The sequence below is a fragment of the Dermacentor albipictus genome, chromosome 9 (assembly GCF_038994185.2).
Source record: "Dermacentor albipictus isolate Rhodes 1998 colony chromosome 9, USDA_Dalb.pri_finalv2, whole genome shotgun sequence".
In the NCBI taxonomy this organism is placed as follows: domain Eukaryota; kingdom Metazoa; phylum Arthropoda; class Arachnida; order Ixodida; family Ixodidae; genus Dermacentor; species Dermacentor albipictus.
In genome coordinates, this window is record NC_091829.1 from 52,336,599 (window position 1) to 52,346,995 (window position 10,397).

Genomic DNA, 10,397 nt, shown 5'->3' on the forward strand with positions numbered 1-10,397 from the left:
CGAAGAGAAAGTATTAGATGGACGCGCTGTCCTCAGGATCATTAGAGAACATGTACCATTCCCTTAATGCACTGGGAAAATAAATGGAAGCCTGTAATTATCCCAATAAATTTGTGTTCTTTAAGGTGTTAGGTATCTTTATCTCGGCTGATTCTTGTGGCAGACAAGGATAAATAGCCACTACTATTTATATGTAAGGCGTGCAGGCAGGCAATCCCGACGTCCTAGCGACCTGCCGAGACATTGCCTTCCCACTTTCATATCGGCGCCGCCGCTGTCGAGTCGGGCCAGATGACACGCTTCTCGGAGGACGACTGCGAAGACACCGCGCTGCACTCCGCCGACAATAGATACGTCGTCCGACATCTCCCAGGCCACGCTGCCGAGCTCGGTCTGGTGTCAACCGCGGTTAGCATGCAAACCGCCGGTTTTCTTGCGGTTCCTGATCAGGGTTAACGGCAACCGCTGTCACAGTGAGCGCCGTTAGCCGCCTAACCATCGTTTAGCCTGCTGGGTAACCGAGTTAACCGCGGTTAGCGATGTCGCTAGGGACGCCCTTGTAACAATGGCATTATGATTTAGAAGGGCAAAACTGCAAGCACCTATTCCGAAGCATGTCAAAGCTGAATTGAGGCCAAGAATGCAAATGCGTAGAACGGTTAAAAAATAGAGCGCTGATATTCGTGGGTAAAAGCTGACCGTAATGAATATTATCCAAGCTTTAATATAGGCTCACTGCTACGTGTGACTACATACATCACCGGCCTTCTAAACACCTTAGTTTATAGGCAGTTCAGAGAACTGTAGTTTGAAAAATTACAGGCAAACCCAGTGCCTTTGCTATTGCTGAAATGAGAGTCCTACAATGGCATAGCTACCACTACGGCTCCGTTCACGGTACGGTTATTGCTGTGCCATATGGCGATGTTTAGCGACGTAATCTATTGGCTGCCCCATGACAAACTTTCACCTATATTCGCGTACAAATTCTTTTGGCAAATAAAGGAAGGCTACGGTGGCGGAGCTTCTGCACATGTACCCCTACGCGTTTTGTTGGTCTTGGTTTGTCAACCTACCATAACTACTGTGCATAATTGCAGGCAGACAAAGATAATTCAGCAAGCATTTATAATGGCGAATCGAAGATATTAGACTTTGCACTTATTTCGACCTCACGTATAAAATGAGCTTATAAGCAACGATATGGTGCAACAAATAATCGTGGTGTAGTAATGTTCACGATTATATGGTGCCTGCCAAAGCTTTATATTTTTCGCTCCGCTTCAGTCAGGAAACGCTAGTTTTCTGGGAGATGCAGTTTATGTACTCACGCTATTGGAAATAGTGGTCCGAACCTTAAATGAGGTGATCATAAAATTAACGCTTTATCTGTGGACTATTGGTTGAGAAGCCTCAACGGAGAGTATTTTATTTTTCTTGACCCCTCCACTCAGATGTGGACAATAATTTTACGAGACACAAATTGGAGGACGAGTATGATCTATAATGCCAAGTTCGACAAGGCAACAAATACCAATATAATAGTGAGAGCGCGAAGAGAGCTGTCGTGAAAATTAGAAGAACAGTTGCGTTTGTAAGCGGCCTTCGCGAAATGGAACACAAAGACCAGAAACACAACGGCCCGGATGTATCTTTCCGTGGACTTGTCTCGCTTCGATTGCGTACCAAGAAAACATGGGGGAAATCGGGAGATGGAAATCCAAGACGATGAGCAAAGCGAGAAGGAGGTGAAATCCGTATCCAACACTTCGACAAGTGGATTTGTCTTTTTCAAGGCTAGAAACGCTTTTCTCGCTACAGTATACAGGGTCCAGAGTTTACAGATACAGGTTCCATTAACTTTAGCCAGAGCTTTAGTATGTGTGAATGGCACGCAACTAGATAGAGCCAAAGTAATGTTGTTTGCCGTCACTTGGCAATACTAAAATTATTTGTTCATTCCGCATGATCAGATAGTCTTACTTATTCAACTTCTCAAATATTATAATTAGATGAGAAGTGTCAATAAGAAAATATAGAGCGACGTGAAAATGTGCCGATAGTTTTCTGTTCCTCAGAGCGCGCTACAAGAAAAGTGCTTTTTTTTCCGAGATTGAAAGAAGCCCGCAAATGTACGCAAAATTGCAGCGGGACTGCCCGCTCGAGCCACAGCAATCTGCCAGCAGAGAGATCATTTCAAGTCGACGAATGTCTAGCTTCACTGTCTTGTGTACCTTTGGTGGTCACTTCCAAGCTAGTCGATCAAAAGCGAAAGATGACCACTTACACTTTTTGTTGATGAGTGCATCTTAAGCGAATTACTTAAGTCAATCAAGGGATCTACTTGATGGACAATAATAAAAACGTACACGTATACCAATGGTTTAAACTTTGAATTTTAACTCTACCTTGAGTAAATATACTTATAAGCTATAGGTGTTGAGCGATTGCTTATCCTAAACTCTACCGTTGACTTTACCGAAAATAATGACTTGTGGTGCTCCTTTTTGTAAACACACTGCCTATGATTTTTATGCATGCCGTGTCAGTGTTTACATATGCATTTACTGGGTAGATACCACTGGATAATTTTTTTCACTCTCTTCTACGCATAATGCCAGCAAAGTACACCATTCGGACCGTGATAGAAAATCATGTGGAATTGTGAGCTCCACCAACACGGCGATTACTTCCGGGATACCATGAGTAAATTGCAGTGCGCACATTCTGATGCTTCGGCATGCAAGATCCGTAATGAGAAGCAGCCAGGAGCAGGTAATTAGTTCTCTCTCCTGGAAGTTTGACAAAAGGCGTAGATTCTTTCTAGGTGTGTAGGGGGGGGGGTGGAGGGGGCATGCAGACCTACAATTTTGGTTGAGGTGTGGCTGGTTGTGTGGATGGGGCTTATATTTTAAGCAAGTTTGACAATGTCAACATATTGTTACGGTGAAGTGAAGGAAGACGTTGAATTAGACTAGAGAAAGACGAAGTCTGGCGGTTGCCTGAACGCCATATCCATCATTTGTAAATATAAGTTATTTTACACTCGTGGGCCTGCTTCTTCCCGCAACATTGGGCCTGCTTCTTCCCGCAACATTTTGGTGGAAGGTGCGGGGTACCACCACGGAACTTCGCAGCGGACGTCATCTACCTGCTGCCACAATGGCAAATCAACCGACACAAGCGACAACGCCTCGGCAGCCCGTGCCCACGGTCATCCTCACTCACCCACGGGACCCGGGAACATTTTGTGGCACGGACAACGTCGACGTCGAGGACTGGCTTACGATGTACGAGCGAGTGTGCGACAACAACAGGTGGGATCCTACAATGATGCTTGCAAACGTAATATTTTATCTGAAGGGAACTGCGAAGCAATGGTATGACACACATGAAGCTGACCTAACGAGCTGGGATGTTTGCAAAGAAAAAATGCGAGACCTGTTCGGCAGACCTGTCGGTCGTCAGCTGGCAGCTAAAAAAGAACTTGCGTGCCGCGCTCAGACGTCCACAGAATCCTATGTCGTGTACATACAGGATGTGCTGGCCCTCTGTCCCAAGGCTGATGACAACATGACCGAGGCAGACAAGATTGGCCATATATTGAAAGGTATTGCAGACGATGCCTTCAATCTCTTGATGTGTAAGGATTGTGCCACTGTGGATGCAATTATTAAGGAGTGCCGGCGCTTCGAACAAGCGAAGGGCCGCCGCGTCACTCAAACTTTCGACCGGTTGCCCAATACCGCCGCGACATCTTCTTGCGAAGACCCGCCGCGGTTCGTTCAGCCCGCAGGACCGGAAGAAATAACGCTCATCGTTCGCCGTGAGCTTGAGGCCATGGCCCCGGCTCCCGTTCGTTCAGGCTGTCGGGAAAGCGTACCCGCTATCTCCCTTATACAAGCGGTCGTTCGGGAGGAAATAGCAAGTTTGGGCATTCCATCTCTCTGCTCATTCCGCCATACCAACACCTACCAAATTTCTCCGACCGCTCGCTCCCGGACGCAAAGCTTTCCACCACTCCGTCGCAACCCAGCTGAATGGCGCACAGCGGATGATAAACCCATCTGTTTTAATTGTTCCGGTATTGGACACATCGCCCGTCATTGCCGCAACCACTGGTCGTCGCCTCCTCGGTGGTCGTCTCCGAGTCACTACAGCCAAGTACCCGACAATCGCACTTTCTCGCCCTATACGCCGACTAGGAACATCAACGCCGACAGTGCTCCACCAAGATCCAGCCGATCCCCGTCTCCGCAAGGTCGTAGGTGCCGTTCGCCTCTCGTTCACCGCTCTTCGTCCCCTTCTGCAACCGGTCGCTTCGCTTCGGGAAACTAGGCGGTGCAGCTCCCGGAGGTGAAGCTGCAACTCCGACCCGGCCCACAAATCCTCTATTGACCCTGCCTACATGTGGAAACCTGCTGGACATTGAAGTCGATGGCGTTCCTGTTAGATCTCTCGTTGATACAGGAGCGCAGCTTTCAGTTATGAGCGCTGCTCTCCGCCGCCGGCTCAAAAGGGTTCTGACCCCCGCCGTACCGTGCACCGTGCGAGTCGCCGATGGGAGTACGTCACCTGTCCTTGGAATGTGCACAGCACGTGAGACCATTGGGGGCCATTATACCGTTGTTCTTTTTATCGTCCTTGAACACTGCCCACACGACCTAATTCTCGGCCTCGACTTCCTTTCGAAACACTCTGCCCAAATTGACTGCTCCGCAGGTGTTGTACAGTTGGACCTGCCGCTTCCTGCCGACGCAACCACTTGTGCTCCACACCGCTTATGTGCTGCTGAATTTGCAAGGCTGTCTCCACAGGCTGCTACAAATGTCCTGCTGACGCCCTGTCCTCCCGTACCTGATGGCGAGTACGTCCTGTCGCCGCTTACTGACGTGGTTTTGTCGCGTAATATTGCCCTACCGAGCACCTTAATTCGGATCCGCGAAAACTGCGCTCGCGTGCCCATCCTCAATTTTGGGTTCTCGTCACATGTTTTGCCACACGGTATCGCCATAGCGCATATCACTCCTTTGGAAGAATTTCAGATTTCTTTTTTGACCTCTGAATCCTTCCTCAGTACGAACGGACCTTTGTCACCCACTCCTCCGTACTCGACGCCTGCGGACGATGTTTCTAAGATGATCGCCCCCGACCTTCCTTCCGAGCAAACAACAGCTCTTCGTCATCTCCTGTCATCTTATCGGGACATCTTTGATTTGGACGACCGTCCACTTGGCCAGACATCTGTTGTCACGCATCGCATCAACACCGGTGACGCCAGCCCCATTCATAGGCGGCCATATCGTGTCTCGGCAACAGAAAGGGCCATCATACAGAAAGAAGTAAACAGGATGATGGACAAGGACATCATTGAACCCTCCAGTAGCCCGTGGGCATCACCGGTTGTCTTAGTAAAGAAAAAAGATAACTCGTGGCGCTTCTGCGTTGACTACCGTCACCTCAACCGGATAACAAAGAAGGATGTTTATCCCTTGCCTCGCATTGATGACGCTCTTGACTGCCTTCACGGATCCCAATACTTTTCATCAATTGACCTCCGCTCCGGCTATTGGCAGATTAGCGTCGATGAGATGGACCGCGAGAAAACCGCCTTTGTCACACCGGACGGTCTGTACCAATTTAAAGTCATGCCCTTTGGATTATGCAATGCGCCAGCTACATTCGAGCGCATGATGGACTCTCTCTTGCGCGGCTTGAAGTGGTCTACATGCCTGTGTTACCTCGACGATGTGATTGTGTTTTCGCCGAACTTTGAGAGCCACCTGCGGCGCCTCACAACCATATTCTCCGTGTTTCGCAGGGCTGGCCTTCAGCTAAACTCCTCCAAGTGCCATTTCGGTCGCCGTGAAATTAACATGCTTGGTCATCTCGTCAACGCCGCCGGAATCCAACCTGATCCACAGAAAGTTCACGCCGTGCGAAATTTTCCTGTACCTTGTTCAACGAACGATGTCCGTAGTTTTCTGGGCTTATGCTCTTATTTTCGGCGATTTGTGAAAAATTTTGCGGACATCGCTCACCCTCTCACTGACCTTCTTAAGAAAGACGCCTCTTTCTCTTGGGGACCGCTACAGGAGAAAGCCTTCTCTACCCTGATTGAGCGGCTTACCACTTCCCCGATTCTCTCCCACTTTGACCCTTCTGCGCCCACTGAAGTACGCACTGACGCGAGTGGTCATGGCATCGGCGCTGTCCTCGCTCAGCGTCAACAGGGCCAAGACCGTGTCATCGCTTACGCTAGCCGCCGCCTTTCCACGCCCGAGCGAAATTACTCCATTACTGAGAGAGAATGTCTCGCGCTCGTATGGGCGGTCGCGAAATTTCGCCCGTACCTTTTCGGTCGGAGCTTCTGCGTTGTCACCGACCATCACGCCCTCTGCTGGCTCTCCTCTTTGAAGGACCCAACTGGACGACTTGCACGTTGGGCATTGCGCCTACAAGAATATACATTTTCTATTATATATAAGTCAGGACGCCTGCATAAAGACGCTGACTGCCTGTCCCGCAATCCCGTGGATCAACCGGACGATACCGATGCAGACTCGGACATCAGTATTCTGTCCCTCTCCGGCTTCCTCCACATTGGCGACGAGCAGCGCAAGGATCCTGTTCTTCGAACACTAATGGAACGCCTAAGCTCCTCGCCCAATGACCCGTCCCTTCGGATGTTCACCTTGCGCGATGGAACTTTATACCGTCGTAGCGTTCGTCCTGACGGCCCGGAGCTCCTCCTAGTCGTCCCCAAGCACCTTCGACTCACCGTGCTCCAGCAACTTCATGACGCTCCTACTGCTGGACATCTGGGCGTCACTCGTACTTACGACCACCTGCGGCGCCGCTTCTTCTGGCCTGGCATTTATCGCTCTGTGCGCCGTTATGTCGCTTCTTGCGACCTGTGTCAGCGCCGGAAGACGCCTGCTATGCCTCCCGCTGGTTTGCTTCAACCCATTGATATACCTACAGAGCCCTTCTTCCGTGTGGGCCTCGACCTCCTTGGTCCGTTTCCAATTTCCCTCAAAGGAAACAAATGGATTGCTGTAGCAACCGATTATGCCACTAGATATGCCATCGCACGAGCCCTGCCAACCAGCTGCGCTACAGATGTCGCCGACTTCTTACTAAAAGACGTCATCCTGCACCACGGCGGCCCTCGCCAGTTGCTGACGGATCGCGGCCGCTACTTTCTATCGAAGGTCGTTGATGATCTGCTCCGCTCCTGTTCTACAGAACATCGGATTGCTACCGCGTACCACCCTCAAACGAACGGCCTCACCGAGCGACTCAACCGCACACTCACTGAAATGCTCGCTATGTACGTTTCCAACGATCACCGCGACTGGGACGTCGCTTTACCATACGTCACTTTCGCATAGAACTCGTCCCGTCACGACACTGCCGGATTTTCACCATTTTTCCTTTTGTACGGCCGCGACCCCACCTTGCCTTTTGACACGTTGCTACCTTCCGCAGTACAGTCACCCAGCACTGCTTACGCTCGCGATGCTATTGACTTAGCCGCCCAGGCCCGAGATGTCGCCCGTCATCGCCTCACAGTCTCGCAAGCTTCTCAAAAGCGACGCTACGACCTTCGGCACCGAGACCACCATTTTTCACCTGGTTCCCTTGTCCTTCTCTGGACGCCTTCACGTCGTGTCGGCTTGTCGGAAAAATTACTGTCCCGTTTTTCTGGTCCGTACCAGATCTTACGCCAACTGTCCGACGTGACCTACGAGATCGCCCCACTCGGTCAGCCTTCCGTGCCTCCCAACTTAACCAGTGATGTTGTTCACGTCACCAGGCTCAAGCCCTATGTCCCCCCAATAAGTGAGGCTGTTTAACTTGCACCGGGACGGAGCTCCCCCACCGGGAGGGTGATGTTACGGTGAAGTGAAGGAAGACGTTGAATTAGACTAGAGAAAGACGAAGTCTGGCGGTTGCCTGAACGCCATATCCATCATTTGTAAATATAAGTTATTTTACACTCGTGGGCCTGCTTTCTTCCCGCAACAATATTATTCAGGCAAATAATTAATGGTGATAATAATAGGAAAGTGGCCCCATAGAACCACAATGGCTGCATTTTAACACATAATAGCTTTTTCTTTAGGATCTGGAGCGCGGGTATACTCCAAACGGCAGGATACGCCGAGGATTGAGCATTTCACTCATATAAAGAAGGTTGCCTAGTGCCAACCATAGTTGCGTAACGGGGGTGCAATTCCGGTGCTACTCCTTACCGGAGAGGTGAAATCCCCATAATTACTCTCCTTTGAACTGCTCCGAAGCCTAAGCGTTGAAACGTTCCTAGTCGTGGTTTGGCTGTGCTGAACCGTTCAGTTCCTCCAGTTCCAGTTTATGGAACGCCTTCCTTAATTTGCTTACTAATTGTGCTTCGTGTCTTATGAACATAATTTTTCCCGCAAAGTAGATATATGCTCAGGGGCTTGTTATCTCTGGAGCATGCTTCTACCCGTAACATAATAGCTACTGTTTTAACTCTAGATACGTATGTTAGCAGCATGGATTAGAATCACGAATAAGTATGACGGTATTGAAAAAATAATGAGCTCCTCCGATGAAAGTACAAGTATCTCCCAAGATCTATATTTCTGAATAGAGGATCGCATCTCAGCCAGCCATGCAGTTGGTCCCCTCTTTCAAAACCTCGTCCTATTGTCTTCATAAAAAAAAGGACGACAAAGCAAAATCTCAGTCAATACATAGGCTGCTTCAAAACGACAATGGAAAACAAATAATAATAACTGAGGCTTCCATAAGCGAAGTTTCACTCTGTCGTATTGGCGTAGATTTTCTTCAGTTTGGGTTTGATCATGTTATTTTACGGCCAGGTACGAAACTACAGCCTAGGATACCACGAGTAGCCGGCATTAGTCGCCAGTGACCTACAGTTGCCCGCTCTTTGCCGCTCAAGTTAGCTTTACTTTTGCTGTACACGTGTTAGGTGGTTCTAAACTACATCGCACGCCACCATGCAAGAGGTTTGCCTTCTCAATGAAACCCGCCATTTCCTAAAATCTTTCTCTTGAAACTATTTTTAGTGCTTGAATTCTATGGCTGTACTTCCAAAAGCCACGATTTGATTACGAAACACGCTATAGGGGGTAGCTCCAGAATAATTTCGACCACCACGGGATATTTAGCGTTCCCCCAATGCAAGGGACACGGACGTATTTGCTTTCGCTTCCATCTGAGTGTGGCCGCCGCGTCCGGAATTTATTCCCGCTACCTCGTGCTTAGCAGCGTCCCCCCAAATCTGCAACGTCAGCGCGGCGGGTGTGAAATTATATTTATTATTAGCAAAGCAAAAAAAAAGAGTGGAAGAGAGAGAGAAGGGAGAATAATCTCTGGAGATAACCAGAGATTATCTCCGGTTCGCTACCCTGTACTAGGGGAGGGGCAAGGGGACGCAATAGGTGAGAAAGAAAGAAGGATAAAGAAAGGAACAAAAACCTAAACACACAAAGGAACGTACACACGAACTATTTCTTTGGGCATTGTCACTCAGCCCGCAAAGGCGTTCCTAGTCTGTAGCAAAGAAAAGCACATACTAATCTTACGCGTTCCTAGTCTGTAGCAAAGCAAAGCACATACTAATCTTACGCTTTCCTAGTCTGTAGCAAAGCAAAGCACATACTAATCTTACGCACTTGTCCACACCATGTATTTAGCAAGATTATCCTACCAATACATTGACTCACATAAAGCGCAATGCACCTTTCAGGGCTTCTTCTTTTTCTTTCATATGGACTGGAACGTTACCGGACATCATTCATTTCTCAAGCGCTGCTCTCTGACTGCGCCTGTTATTGCACCGTCTGGCAATTTAACAGAATGCAAAAAAAAAAAAAAAATAGGAAAGAACCGTGCGCTCCAAATCACCGCTACAATGCGCACTACACCTATCCCATAGTCGTGTACGCTTCATACGGGAGCGGGGAGGTACATTCTGTAAGTGGAGACCCAGTGCACTGTTCATTTCGAACGCTGCTCATTAGCTGCAGCTGTGCCAGCGACAGGACTGTCTGGATGCTTCTGTCTAGCACTCCCTGGCTCTAATGGCCACCTAATGTCTGGGACGTTAGATGCGGCGCGCGTCTATCCTCGCGCCTTGGATACGGACCGCCGCGCGAATCGCCACTGTCGGCAAAGCACGGAAACCACTGTGGAAATGCTGAGATTTCCAATGACTGCGCACGACACAGCAGACAATTGCAACAAACAGTCGGACGCGACATCGCGCAAGCGACATCAGGGAGGCGCGTAGGCTGGATTGCTGAGCACATTACCTCTGGTCCCTGTAACACGCAGTATAAAACTAAATTATGTAAGAAACAGTACAAGTCACGGCGTTATGC